This window comes from Equus caballus, chromosome 18, assembly GCF_041296265.1.
Source record: "Equus caballus isolate H_3958 breed thoroughbred chromosome 18, TB-T2T, whole genome shotgun sequence".
In the NCBI taxonomy this organism is placed as follows: domain Eukaryota; kingdom Metazoa; phylum Chordata; class Mammalia; order Perissodactyla; family Equidae; genus Equus; species Equus caballus.
The window spans coordinates 45,178,190-45,194,533 of NC_091701.1; positions in this window are offsets into that span (position 1 = coordinate 45,178,190).

Sequence of the window (16,344 nt, forward strand, 5' to 3'; positions counted from 1 at the left end):
TGGACAGAGCTAGCTTTATTCAAAATATATTAGCTTTAAAATGATAGAAATTGGGGGTAGGCCCTATGGAGTAGTGGTTAAGTTCCCATGCTCTGCTTTGCAGGCAGCCTGGGGTTCCCTGGTTCAGATCCTGGATGCGGACCTACGCATTGCTCATCAAGCCATGCTGTGGCAGGCGTCCCACATATACAGTAGAGGAAGATGGGCACAGATGTTAGCTTAGGGCCAGTCTTCCTCAGCAAAAAGAGGAGGATTGGCGGCAGATGTTAGCCCAGGGCTAATCTTCCTCAAACAAAAAAAGAAATGATAGAAATTGATTTCCTCTAACAAAACAGTTACGAAGAAGGGCAATGTTTCAGAATGAGAAGGCAGCTCTGCTCCTTTAGTTAGTCAAGGGATCCAAAATCCTCATAGCAGCCATGAAATTGCACCACTCAGATACCCTGGAATAAGAACCATAGTTGACCAACAACTCCAGCCGTCACCTTCTGGATCCACCACCAGTGAGGCCACACTTACCCCAGGATGCTACCCACCAATGACGATACAGCTGAGATACCAAAGCAAGCCCTTTTCTGCAGAGCACAGGTCTGTCTAACAGACAACTTTAGCAACAGGACTCCCTGTAACCTTGGTTGAAACTTTCTAATAAAGTGTGGCTGTCTGAGTCTCACTTTTCTTGCCCAATCCTTCTCCCTTCAGAATCCCTTTATCCTTCAGAAGTGTTTCCTCCAATAAATCTCTTGCACATCTAATTCCCTTTCAGTGTCTGCTTTCAGAACCTGGACTACCACATTTCTATTCTGCTCCTGTCCCATCCCCTAGACAGCGCCCTTGTCTGCATGGTCAGACTTGGCTGACCAGTAACACACACATGCTCCAGCCTGCAGGAAGTGGAAAAAGCATAAAGGGAAATTCCCACTCAATCGCATTACAAGGGAAAGCTCCAGAAATTGCATAAATCCCTTCCACTCATTTCCCAGGCGACAACTTAGTCACATGGTCACAACTAGTTGCAAAGAAGGGAAGAAAATCTAGTGTCTAATTGAGAAGATGTGTCCCATTAAAAATCGTGGGGTTCTATTTCTAAAATGAAAAGAAACAGCAAAGCCTAGGGGACATATAGAAGTTTCTGCCAAAATAAACTCTAAAAGATTTAGATGTTTGGAAGATTGTTTACTATTTTTCTCCTAGCAATCATAAATAAAGTACATGTTACTCCTTTTGTAGATACGGCCACTCAGGAAATAGGAATTATATTTTATGTGAATCATTTGAAAAGAATTTCTTGAAGTTTACTAATGAAAAATTAATTACATTGGATATTGAATAAAATCAGCTGAAATCTTAATCCTAAAATTGTCATTTTGACATCTCGATACATAGATGATACTCACAATATCATTTCGAGCATCCATTTAAAATAAATACTGCAACTTCTGACCAGCTTGCATTTACACTGCCCCCTCAGGCCTAAGGCAGGTAACGACTACCCGCTCTCGCTCTCCCCAGATACTGCTACACACCATGTCCGTTTTCTTTATTAACAGACATATGATATCCATACTCCTATAAACTGTCCTTTCATTAAAAAGCCAGTTCAAAAATTCCAGCTGAATGTCCCATATGGTTCCTGTAGGGACCCTGACTGATACAGCAACCCAAGCATATACTTAAGTTTAAAGATAAGTCTAAAGAACTTATAAGTAGGAAGCCACAAACTTAACTGAGGGACCCACATTGTCCTGGATACTCTCTGTCTCTCTGCTTGTCTGCTCCCCGGTTTTGCCCCAGGAGGCTGGTCTCTATAGACTACATCACCTTGGTTCTCTTGCCTTCTGGATTCAGCCAATAGGAAGTTCTAGCAAAACACAAAAGGATGGGTGGAGAGAGCACTCAAGGTATTTCTTATCCCTCTTTTCTCCGTCTGGAGACCTGGGGGATAGTGGTGGTTGAACTTCTCAGTTGACACTTGCAGCTTCTGTCAGGTAGCTAGAGAATTCACAGTGTGTTGATAACTATTACCCTCCTTGCCCCTTCAAGCCTGGGAGGGAAAATGGTTTCCTACTGTTACTAATATCAAGGTGCTTCACCATGCCTTCTTGCTCCCTTCCGTATCTGTATAAAGAGCCCCTTCATCACAGTCTCTCCAATCATCCTTTGGGTGTGCTGTCTGTCTCCTGCATGGTTCCTAACTGATACAGACATGAAAAAAGCTCTGAATACACAAAGACCAACCACTGTTTTAAATGTGAAAACAGAATACTACAAAAATGTTGTTTCCCAAAAGTAATTTGTAGATTTATAAATAATTCCAAGGAAAAGCCCAGTTTTTATAATTTTTAACTTTATACAAGAAATCTAGGAAACAACCAAAAGTCTTAGAATGTTTAAGAAAATTTTGAGAAATAATATTGATGGCAGGTGGCTTTTGTTAAGAAATATTAAAACTATGAAGTGATGTCAATCAAAGAAATATGGTATCACATCAAGACCTCACATATGGGAAAGGAAAAGAAAAGATTCTCTGCAAGCAGACCCTGTTATGTAAAGTAGTTTTAAATAATATAAAGATGCTACCACATATTAGAAAAGGAGGGAAATTAATCATCACAGGATAATTACGTAGTCATTTAGCACTGAAAAGAAATTTAGATTCTCTGCTGAACACTTAAACCTAAATAAATTTTGGAAAGCAAAACAGCTAAATGAAACCATTCAAAAAATGAAAGAACAAATAAACTGCAAAATGATGAAAGGCACCATAAATGAAAAAACTAGTAATTTTGACTAGTTCTGACCCCTAAAACGAATCCATAAACATTAAAAAAAAGATGTCTAATTAACTGGAAAATATTTTTAATGAATATATGCAAAGGATTAAGAAACTTAATATAGAAATCAGGAAGAAAAATATAACCACAACTAGGAGAATATATAATGATAAGAGAAAAAAATTCTGCTGAAAAAATGTAAAAATACATAATTCTGAAAAAATAATCAGCTTCACTAGTAATTCAAAAGGAGGACATTAAAACTATCAGATTGATAATGGATGAAAATGCTACTCACTGTTTATCAAATTATAGTATAAGATGCTTAAATGCTTCTGGAGGTAAAATTAACTGTTATCACCTTTCAGGAGATAGTCACCAATTATTATCAAAATATTTAAAAATATTTGTAATCTTTGACAAAACGTTCCAAACTGGCTAATCTCTTAAGAAACTAGTGATATTTAGATTTGCTAATTTAGGGTCAGATTTATTAATGACCATGTCAATCACAGTCATTTTTTTATTTTTATTTTTCTTGAGGAAGATTAGCCCTGGGCTAACATCTGCTGCCAATCCTCCTCTTTTTGCTGAGGAAGACTGGCCCTGAGCTAACATCCATGCCCATCTTCTTCTACTTTCTATGTGGGACGCCTACCATAGCATGGTTTGCTAAGCCGTGCCATGTCCACACCCAGGATCCGAAGTGGAATGTGCGCACTTAAGGGCTGAGCCACTGGGCCAGCCCCCACAGGCTTATTTATACTAGTGAGACATGGGGAAAACACCAAGGATATGGAAATGGTCAAATAATTATGAATCATCCATAAGAGAGAATACTCTGTGGCCACAAAAATAATAAACTAATCCAAAAATATTTAGTGTCATACAAAATACTTAAAATGATATTAAATTAAAAAGAAGACAAGATATTAGCTTTATAATAGTATGGTCCACATTTTATCAGTATATGTATGTACACATAATATATCAACCAAAGCTTTCCACATCTAGATACTATGCTCACTAGATGCCAAAACCTGATAAATACCTAGTACTTAAACAGGTTTAATTTATTCTTAAGCAATTTGGTTTATAAAATAACAATTTTAACTTCCCAGATCTTTATTATCTGTGTCCAGCATTCTTTAAGTATACTCCTGTGTCTTTTTTGTATGTTTGTGAGTATACTCACACACAGAAACATATAAAACAGAGATATACACAGTGCATTGCTCTTGGAACTACAGGTAATTATTTTCTTCTTTATACTTTTCTGCATTTTAATTTTTTTACAATGATTTTGTATTGCTTCTATAATATGAAAAAAAAATGCTACCAAAACATATTCACAACTCTACTGCACGAATATTTTCATATTATCTTTCATATTTTGGATGATGTTGGGTTGGGATAACCAGGCTAACTATTGTAATCCATACCTCTTTCATAGTAAGAGAACTCTTCTTTGCTCTGGACAATGCAGTGTGCAGATATGAGGCCTAGAATTCCTAGTTGTTTTTTTTCCATGAGGGATGAAACTGACATGAGGGAAGACAAACTTAGGACAACTACAGACAACAGAAGCAAGAGACCTCATCAAATTTTACTTGAAGACTATCTGCATAATACTAAAATTGCACTACTCAGCCATAAGAAATGAAGAAATCTGGCCATTTGTGACAACATGGATGGACCTTGAGGGTATTATGCTGAGTGAAATAAGTCAGAGGGAGAAAGTCAAATACCATACGATCTCACTCATAAGTAGAAGATAAAAGCAATGACAAACAAACACATAACATTGGAGATTAGATTGGTGGTTGCCATAGGGGAAGGGGAGGGGGGAGGGTTAAAGTGGTAATTAAGCTCACATGTGAGGGGATGCACTATAATTAGTATTCCGGTGGTGAACATGATGTAATCTACACAGAATTCGAAATGTATTATGATGTACATCCGAAAATAAACAAATAAAAAAAATAAAATAAAACTGCATTCAGTTTCTAGTAACAGAAATTTTAAAACTTAGAGGTTTAATTTAATTTATATGAATGGAATCTAGAAATAGATAATCCAGGGCTGGGACAAAGACTCTCCATAATCAATAACCAATAATTCAGGCTCCTAATAGCCCATCATTCTGTCCTCAAGATGGTTGCCAGAGTTCCACCCATCTTCTCCCTTTTTCTGGCAAGAAGAAGAGAAAAGGCAAAGAGTAAAAATGAAGGGTACAAGTTGACTCTAGCTGAGTCCAAGAATCCTCCCCCGTGTGTTTCCACTTTTTCCTCTTTGATCATAATAATAACACATGACCAGACCCAGCAATGGGAAAGGCAGGCTATGTGGCGTTTTTTGCTTGTTTTTGACCTATGTGTATCTCCTCCCTGAATAAAATCAAGGTTCTGTTAATAGAGAAGAATGGGAAAGATATTTTGGCTAGGTAACAAGCAGTCTCAGCCATCCTACCCACTCTTGGACACTTCAGTTAAGTAGGCTAATAAATTAGTTCAGTATTAAAACAAAAATCAAACAGAACAAAACAAAAGTCAGCAGCTATTTGTTTTGTTGTCTATTTGGTTCACTGGGTGGGTGGGAAGTTTTGGGTTTGTTTATTCCTATATAGAAATGGCTTTTTCTCCAATACCAGAATAGAGGGCTTAAGATTTTTTTTAAAAAAACTATCATTTGATGAGATCTTTGATACTTCCTGGTATTCCAGCATTTAAGTAATGCCCAGTTCTTTCATGTTTAATGTGTTCTTGACCAATTCAGTTTTCAATATAATGATTGACTTTGATATAAAGTACCAGACTTTTCTACATCTGTTTCAATTGTCTTATAAAACCTTATTTTCATAGGAATATCTTTGAGATTGTGTCCCACAAAAAAAAAAAAAACAATATTCAGGAACTGTAATAAAATTCTTCTATAAATTTATTTATCTTACATTCATGTTATCCCTGAAAACAATTACATTCAAGTCTATGACACACTTAATGTGGATGTAAGCCAATCTCTGAACCCCTTAATAGTAAAAAGATTTCAATATATTGAGTCACTGCTATAATAAATATGATGTATTAGGACTGGTATTACAATACTATGTATTGATTGCATTTATTTTATTTGGGTCCACTTATATAATTTTTGCCATCCATCAACATAAAAATGAATGTCTATTTAAACTTTCCTTTCAATTCTTTCTGCTTCAGAAATTTCTTCTCTCTTTACCATTCCTCATATTTCCAAATGGGACCTATGAAAAAACACATTTTCACCCACTTCTCTATTTATATTCACTTAAGTTTATCTCTAATATATTTCAATATCACTTTACTAAGTGTTATGTAAACACATTATTAATATAAAAGAAAAGAAAGTTAAATTGCTTTTATTTGTTTCAATCATGCTGAGGAGCTAGTTAAAACTCCAATATGCATCAAGCATAATTTCCTGAGTATGTCTTTACTCAAAAACTTCTAGTATTTTAAACAATAAAATCCATAGAGCAGTTTCTGCCTTAACTGGCAATCAGACTTCAGATAACCACAATCAGCTTCAACAAAACCACAAGCCCAAAAAAAGGCAATAAAAGACTCCTGAGCATCAGAGAAAGTAGTTGTCACGAGGATCTCGTACTATAGGTTAGGCATGGAATTATCCTCGGGACAGAACAAATTGATTTAGTGTGTGTGTTTGACTAAGGTAAACAGCAAAGGGTAAATAGTACAAATCCAAAAGAGTCTGTGCGTAGATTAGAGAAAAGCATTTCTCAAGAAGGACCTAGCAAATAGTCGGAAGACCCAAAGGCTATTATTCATCCATCCATCCATCCCACAGGTATGTATTGAGCACTGTTAAGTGCTAAGCACTATTCCAGGTGCTACAGATACAACAGCAAACAAAGCAAGTGAAGCTCCTGCTCTCAAGAGGCTTACATTCTACTCGGATGAGAGATGTACAGATAGGTGTATACAAAATGAAAAAAGTAATATGTATATCAGAATCTGATGAGGATAAATAGAAAAGAGTGTGTAAGCACTTTTACTAGGATGGCCGGGGAAGGACACTCTGATAAGGTGACATTTGTGCTTAATTTAGTGAGAAAGCACTCTGTAGACATGTAGGGAAACAAGTATTGAGGTAGCAGAAAGAGTAGCAAACACAAAAGCTGTACTTGATGTGTCTGATGAGCAGCCAAGAGGCCATGTGCCTGCATCACAGTAGGAGAGAGGTGCATGATAGGAAATGAGATTGCAGAAGAACTAAATGGCCAGATTACACAGCGCCTTTGGGGCCTTACCAGGGGTTCTTGATTTTTGTCTTTAACTCAACAAGAAGCCATTAGAGAGTGGGAAAAGAGGGGTGCATGACATGATCTGGAGTTTCAGTTTTTAAAGATCTCTCTGGCTTCTAGGACGGCGTTGGGCTCTAGAAGGGGACGAATAGTAGCATGGAGGCTACTGCAGCAGTTTGGACCAGGGAGGCGAGGCAAGGGCGAGGGAACTAGTCAGAGTCTGGTATATTTCTGAGGTAGTGCTCATGGGATTTGCCAAAGAATTAGTTACGGATTGTGAGAGAAAGAAAGTAATAAATATTTTCTCTAACCTTTTAGGCCAGAGCAACTGGAAGAATGGAGTTGTTATTTCCTGAGAGGAGGAAGACAGAGGAGTCGTTTTACGAGGGAAAACCAGCAATTTCTTTCAAGACCTATTAAGTTTGGAGGTACCTTTTGGGCATCCAAGTAGAGATGATGAATAAGCAGATAATGTTCAGGATCAAAAGCTGGGTTTGAGACAGAAATTTGTTGTTATCAGCATATCCATAATATTTAAATCTACAGGGCTGGATAAAGTCAGTAGGGATTCGGTGTCAATAGAGAAGAGGTCCAATGTAGGGATGCTGAGATATTCGACACTTCAAAATCTGGAAGAAGAGGTGGAGCCAACAAAGGAGACTTGGTTGTAGCAGTCCATACAATTGGAAGAAAATCAAAACATGATGAGGTCCAGAAGTCAAATGAAGAAAGGTGTTTCAAAGAAAAAGGAGTGATGTATGCTGCCACATGCTGTTGATAGGTCAAGCAGTATGAAAACTGAGACTGGCCCATTGGATCTAGGTCATGGTTGACCTCAAAATTAGGACTCAAAGAGAATTGAGACAGATTAGGCTCTAGGTCATGTGGTTTGTGGATTTCAAGGAAGCCAAAGTAAATGGGAGAAGGGGACAGCTAAAGCAGGGGAAATTGTCATTTAGATGAACAGATCTGAAAGATTATTGTTTACTATGGTGTCTACTGTATCTAAGAACTAAGATTGGGGAGTTAATAAACTGTTTATCCCAAAGAAAATATCTCATATAAATTTGAAGGGAACAAAGTGTACTGTGGAGTCAGGATAAAAAGGCTAAACCCCAAAGCAAGGACACTTTCATACACACACACACACACACACACACACACACACACACACACACAGAGTCTTCCATTATCACATCAGGAAAGATATGCATCACCAATGTTTATGAGGGAGTGTCACCAACTAGTTGCCCCAAGGAACTTAAGGGTGGGTTTGGATATTTTGTTTTTCCAAATTCTTCTTTTTCTTTTAGTATGTTAAGGAGATGCAATCACCATCCACCCTGAACCAGTCACCAGAACAAACCTCACCATGAGAGACCTATGCTATGACCTTTGCCTTATTTTTAATGCTAAGACCTCTCCAGGAAGGACTCAGGGCTTGTAGCTATAACCTGCAGTGTCTGTGGAAGCATGTTTTCCAAGTGAGCCTGCGCAGGCAAATACTCACCTCTCCCTTTTGAATATTCATTCCCCATCTGAAACAAAGATCCCTGCTTCCCTTTGTTCAGGGACACCATGACTCTGGAAATGATTCTTCATGGTCTCCTGTTTACCACAAATATACCTTACTTTGTGAGATAATTACTTCTGGTGTAGAATCTGATTTAACTCACCAGGAGGGAGCCCACTTCAGTTTTAATAACAGGAGGAGAAAATCACTCAGAAACTCTCAATGTCTATCGCAAGCTACAAACATTATTTATATGTGAGTTATGTACTATTTTCTATTAATTAAATATCTCAATATAACTTTTAAAAAAGAGATATTTCTCATTTCAGATTTTTCCAGGAGTTCTAGGAAAGGGAACTATGCCAACTGGCAGTATTCTATGAAATCAACTATTTGGGAGAATCCATGAAACAAATGAACTGATTCAGGTGTTACATGGCTAAAATTAAGATTACTGTTTTAACAATTGTGGTTCTATGGTTTCCCTAGCAACTGAGAGTGACAGGTGACAGAAGAAAAGCAGTAGAGAACAGAAGACCAACCAGAAAAATACAGCAATTTGAGTCCATTAGACATTAAACGCAAACCATTCTGCCTTGTTCAATGGTCCCTAAGATCTGCATTGTTTTGCTTTAAAGTACAATGATTAATGCTTATTATAATAGACCTGAGTCATCATGAAATGGTTAAATTAATTCAAGCTTATTCTCCTATCTACAGCATGTAATACCATTTTGAAAAGGTGTTTATCAAAAAAGTGGTTAAAATGTAGAGGTTTGAGAGATTAGCTTCAGTTATTTGAAATGTTCATTTACCTAGAAAGAGTTTTCTAATGCCAGATATAGAAGACATTAAATAAAGCCCTCAAATAAGTGTAAAAGATTAGAAAAAATTTTGTTAAATAATTGTATTAATAAATCATTATGCATAAATTAATTTATTCAATAAAAACTTTACTGCAAATTCATTGTTCTTATCAATGAGAAGAGAGATAAGTAAGACCCATCCTCTATCTTTTAGAAATTCATATTCTAGCAATAAGAAAAGAGTCAATGTGATCCAAATTTCTCAATAATTTTTCAGGGCCAATAGAAAGTAGTTGCTTGCGCGGTCATAATCAAGATATCGTTAGGGGAGGGAGATGAGTGTGGGCTTCCTAATAATGAAATGATGAAAATTACTGCATAAGAGGTAAGCCTAAAATTTGCATAGAGATCAGGTAGACGACATTTCTGATTTCTGCAGTTGTTTTCCAAATTGAGTCTATTAGGCAAAACTGTAATATAACGCTGTGTTTTAATGAGAGCTACTACATTGAAATGGTCTTTTCTACCACAGCTATGGGAGAACTCAGTTCCAAAAATGTAAGTAGATATTTCTAGATAAATAATAAATTGTTATCTACTAGCAAGTTTAGAAATTTGTATAATTTGTATTAGATTTGAACTCAAGACCTACGACTATCACAAGAGTTTGACAGATTCTCCAAGCTGAATTTCTAATTGCCTGTTCAATGTTTCTAGTAGATTGCCTGTCACTTTAAACTTAAGGTGATTCTATCAGATTGATTTTTTACACATACATAGGGGCATAATAATGATATAAATAGTCATAAGCACCACATACTCCGCATATCTGAATCAAAACTCAAATTTCTCACCACATTCCAAAAAGAAAAGTTCTTTGAATCTTTTTTCCCTGTTAAGGTACCATAAGCCTCTCAATTACACAGACATGAAATGTACACTTATGATGAGTTTCCAAGTTTTAAAACCACCAATCTAGTCAATTCTCCCCCTTTATTCCCATCTAAAGTGCTATAGCCTCTAGAATTTTCTGTGTGCTTGCAGTCCTGCCACTTTGAAATTAGTATCCTCACTATAGTCAGAATAATCTAATACATAACTCTTACCCTAAAACACCTAGCATCTCCCTGTTGTCTGCAGGCCTCCTGAGCCTGACATACAAGGACTCAAAGACCTGGCCCTTTCTGGAATCTCTAAGCTGATTTAATACCTTCTCCATTTCACTCTGTGTGCCCCAGTAGTACTGAATTGCTTATGATTCTGTATCTCATCTTGGTCTTTATGTTTTTCATTCTGATCCTTCTGACCAAGACACCCTTCCCAAATTCCTAAACCAGACTGGCTTTTATGCAGCCTTTAGAGTTTCTCCCAGGCATCATTTCCTACAGGCAGATTCCTTTCAAGTATCTATTCTCTGTATTTTCACACTTTGGCTGGGCACATTTCTATATTAATGTCTATTGTTTTGAATTTGAACCTCTACCACGAGGCTGCACACTGCTTGAGAATGAAGGATGTGTCTTATGCAGCATTGTCTCAAGATTATTTTCACTGGCGAGAGTACTTAATAGGTACATAATGAGTATTTGCTAAGTTATATTAAATAAGTGTCCAAGTTCTTTTACAGCCTGGTTCTTAACTTTCTTTCCAGTTTATTTTCCCTGTCAAACTCCTTCCTATTCCCAAATATTCTACTTGTCAATCCTGTAATACCCTGCACTTTCCTTCCTCCATGGTCTGTTCACTCCTTTGGCTTAGCTCCCTCTCACTCCGCTTGTTGATTCCATTTTTGTGACCAATGTGTGTCCAGTGCTCACTTGGGATTCTGGGGTAAGCAGGCTCCCTGGATGTCCAGATTTGGCCTGTGACTGCCACTGGGTAACTTATTCAGAATCTCATTGGTTATCCTTCAAGGTTCTGCCCTAAATATTACACCATCTTTGAAAATTCACTTTCCTTACTGTAGGATTTAGAAAATCATCTAATGGGACCTTTGCTGTACTTTTAGATGCCTTCACATGTTTGGTGTGTAGTGATAATAGTTGGTGTGTAGTAAAATTTATCACACCTCTATGCAGATGAAAGGGCCCAAATGGAATCTGTTTTCATGAAAGACAAATAGGAAAAGGAGAAGGAGAGGATAGAAATGGGGTGGTGGGCAGGTGGGCAAGATAATAACTAAAGGAAAAGTTCCTTTAAAAGTGATGATAATTCATTATTGGGTAGATTAAGGGATATTATCTTTTGGGGCAAGAACGTGGTAGGAGTAGGAGAATGTGTGCCCATTTTAAAAGTCTCTCATGCTTTTGGACTTAGGTTGTCTTGCAATTTTTTCAAATTCCATTAAATTTTGGCAGTAGTGCAATCTTTGTGCCCTAATGATATTACATTTTTTATTTTATTTTTTTCTGCTGAGGAAGATTCGTCCTGAGCAAACATCTGTGCCAATCTTCCTCTCTTTTGTATGTGGGTCGCTGCCACAGCATGGCTGCTGAGGAGTGGGGTAGGTCCATGCCCAGAACCGAACCTGGTCCACCGAAGCAGAGCGCCTCGAACTTAACCACTAGGCTATGGGGCTTGACCCCAATCGTATTTTAAACCAGTATCAACTGTATTGTCATTTCTGTTTTTTTCCCCAGCATGTTGAAAAATGTTCATTAAAGAATAACCAAAATATTTTAAAGTAGAATATATTCTTCTAACAGAAAGCCCAGGAGATCTGTGGCCAAAGCAATACAGTCCTGGTACCTGCAGTAACGTAGATGAGCCTGTGATTGGCAAGTTCCCTATTCTTTCTACAAGGCACCCCAAACATGACATACAAAGCGCTTGACTGTGGCCTTTCATGATTGCTTCACATGAGATATCTTTTTCCTTCCCAAATGAAATTTCATTGCTATACTCATCTGTCTATAGTCTCCCAAATGACTGCTGATTTCAAGGGAACTAAGGTCTTTTCTGTGAGTGTCCATCAAGCTTCCAGTTCTCTGGAGCCATAAAAATGGGATCCTTTGAGCTCCTGAGTAACTGGAAACTCCTCACACTGTGTTATTGTTTCAGCAGCTCAAGCAAGGACTTTTATCCTTTGTCTGCTCCTTAGTTCTCAAAGAACAGAAATAGAACTGCCAAAATGCCACAGGAGAAGCTATTCTCATTGTCAGGTCAAACCGTACTCCCATTAATAATGCTAGTGGAAGTAAGAAATATCATACAATTATACCAATGACTGTTCTTGTTAGAATTTCACTCTCTTGATTTGAAATAACCATTTTTTCCTATTACAACGAAGGTTAAATTTATTTTTGTGTGCTTTCTTCTAGTCTGGTATTATCCTTAGATAATTGGTTTCAATGACAGGTAAATGCGTCCTCTAACTAGAAACTGTGTTTCGAGCAATTCATGGCCACAGTTTAAGGTCTAGTTCATGTTCTCTTATATGTTTATTCTTCAAGTTCTGATTTAGTAAGAGTCTTCCACCCTCATAATACAGAGAACAAGTAGAACAATAAGTCTAACCTCTTGGTCATCCCTCTCAGGGCTTAGAGAAGGGGTTGGCAAATTTTTTCTGTAAAGGACCAGATAGTAAATATTTTAAGTTTGGTTGACTATACAGTCTCTGTTGCAACTCTGCCATTGTAGTGTGAAAGCAGTGATAGGAAATACATAAATGAATGGATGTGGCCATGTTCCAATAAAACTTTATTTAAAAATAGGATGTAGGCTGGACTCCTGTCCTAGAGGAATTACTCTGTCAATTGATTAGAGAAGACAGTTATCATGGACTAGAAAATCCTGGGGATAATTATTTGATTGGACAATCAAGACCCCACAAGAACTCTGTTACCTACATCTAAATTAGAATTCATCGTACTTTTGGTGAAAAAGTATATTTATACCCAAGTATAGGCTGAGCTCATAAAACAGAGGCCTCAAAATATAATGACTTAAATTCTATGGAAATATATATTTTTCCCAAGTGTTATTGATTGAATTGTGTCCTTCAAATAGATATGTTGAAGTCCTAACTCCCAGTCTCTGTGAATGTGATCTTATTTGGAAATAGGGTCTTTGCATATGTAATGAGTTAAAATCAGGTCATACCGGAGTAGGATGGGCACTTGATCCAATATGACTGGTGTCCTTATTAAAGGAGGGGAGAAAACATGAATACACAGATGCACAGAGAGAATGACAAGTGAAGAGGAAGGCAGAGATTGGAGTGACACGTCTACAAGCCAAGGTGTGCCTGGGGGTCACCAGAAGCTGGAAGATGCAAGGAAGGATTCTCTTATAGAAGCGTCAGAGAGGGCATGGCCAAGTCATCACCTTAATTTTGGACTTCTAGCCTCCAGAGCTATGTGGCAATAAATTTCTATTGTTTGAAGCCACTCAGCTTGTGGTACCTAGTTACAGTGGCTCTAGGAAACAAAAACATCCAGTGATAGTCCAGCCATTAGGCTGGCAGCACAACTATACTCTGATCAGGAACCCAGAGGTCTCTTCCTCCATATTGCTCCCTGACACCCAATCTTCTTGAACCAAGGCCCCTTTGGCTATACTCAAAGGTCCATGAATATCTTATTCGATTAAAATTCTAGTTGCATAAAATAAAATAAATCGGACTACAATGAAATCAATTTATATTAAAATATAAATCTAATCAAAATATTAGAAAAATGAATTCATGATATAGCAACATGTATGATTATTTACTAATACACTAAATATCAAGATTTGGTGGTTGGCCTAATAACTACCAAAATTTTTTGGTAGGGATGAACATAATATTTTGATATATCCTCAACTACAGTGTGATATGAAAATGTCTGTTATTTCTATAGATGAAAAAGGCACAGATACTGCTAAGACTACAACAGCTTTTGCTTACATTCATAATTGAAAGAAATGCTAATTTTTAACTAGAGGTTAGTGAAAATTAAGATGTAATTGTTCCCCTTCCAAGTTCATGCTCCCTTCGTATTTTATCCATAGATCCATAGGTTCATGGACCTCATGAGGTTAAGAATCTCTCCCACGATGTTCTCACCTGCAAGATGAAAGCTAGTTTTCCATAAATCTTTTGTTCCATCTCAAGAAAAGGAAAGTTAGAAGTTGTCCAAGATAAGGGGCTTTTTGTTAAATGAGTTGTCCCAGAAGTCGCATATGATCACTTCTGCTACATCCGGTAGGAAGAAACTTCACCATAGAACCACAATTAGCTGCAAAGGAGGCTGGAAATCTAGTCTTGTTGCATTGCCATGTGCTCACCTGACATCATGGAGTTCATTTAATAAAAGGAAAATATGGAAAATAAATACTTGGGAACATTATTAGCTGTCTCTGATCAAGAAACATATTTTCCCTTTAGACAGGCTTATTTCTAGAAAACCAGGAAAGGTGCCAAAAAAAACTTTTAATTTTTTTTTCTTTTTTTTTCCACAACTGTTGCCAATCTTTTTTTCTCTTTTTAAAGATTGGCTCCTGAGCTGACAACTGTTGCCAATCTTTTATTATTTTCTGCTTTTTTCTCCCCAAATCCCCCCAGTATATAGTTGTATATTTTAGTTGTGGGTCCTTCTAGTTGTGGCATGTGGGACACCACCTCAGCACGGCCTGATGAGCGGTGCCCTGTCTGCGCCAAGGATCCGAACCGGCGAAACCCTGGGCCGCCAAGCAGAGCGCGCAAACTTAACCACTCGGCCACGGGGCCAGCCCCCTAGACTTTTACATTTTTTTAATGTTTAAGTTACTGGTTAAAAGAAAATCCAGGAAGAATCATGAGCTAGGCCTAGAGAAGAATTATACTGTTTGCCTTAGGTTTTGTTTTACACCAAATAGTGCCCTAACACAAAGAAAGAAGATTATAGGCTATGAACAAATTTCACTGTTGTTCTTGTCTGCTTTTCATCAGACCTCTCAGGAGTCTATGCATCTCTTCTCACATTTATTCCACATGGTGTACATGAAACTAAACTCTGCTGCCCAGGTTGCAATGATGGGCAATCAAAACTCATGTCAGCATGGCCCCAGTAGCTGGTTTAACAATGAATAGCCTCAGAATTTTGACCTATGATAAAACCACTCTTGAATACCATAAGCAGTGAAGGCAAAGTGGTCCTGCCGTCATATGGAGAGAACCTGTCTGGATACAGACAGAGGTGAGCAAAGCCTGGAGATTAAGAACTGTAATCCTAATGGCCTCGTGTGGTCTTTGGGGTCCAGTCACGACTAAGCCAGACACACCCATTGCCCAGCTGCATAAGCCAATTAGTTCCCCTTCAGGTTAAATGAATAGAGGAGGCAACTACATTCAACATATCTCTGTCTGAGTCACAGAAATCGTTTTTATTGCATTTGAAAACTTTTGGACTGACGCAGATGTTCGGAAACTATCTGCCATAAGTACCATAAGCAGAATCTTATGACATTGATGTCCTCCCCCCTCAACACCTTTCTTTACTTTCACCAGGCTTCTTACTTGATTTGGAGCAAAATTGACAAAGATCCTTCATAATTCTACTTTGTGTAATACCGTAGGGATGTTAGCTAACATGAGTATATATTTATTCTCATAATTGTAAAATAACCTTCCTTAAATCGTCATTTGGTAAGAGGCCATCAGCCTGTACAGAGGGATATCATAAGAAATAGCCATATGAAACCGGTTACTCTGCTCCCTGTAAGATGCGAATGCAGACAGCACTCCTTAAGTTAAACTGTGCCTGCTCGATGGAGACCCAGGAGAAGAAGTTTATCTTTGTTACCAGTATCTCTGTGTTGCCAAGGCAACTAGATTATTTTTAGATTATGGATATTATGAATTATATAACTCATAATGTGCTTGTTTTTCTTATAGGTTACTTGAAAGCTTAAAGCCATCTCTACTGGGACAGCAAAGTTATCCTGCACTTTGCGTACCAACCTCACCCATAGGTTCAATTTTTTTCTTTG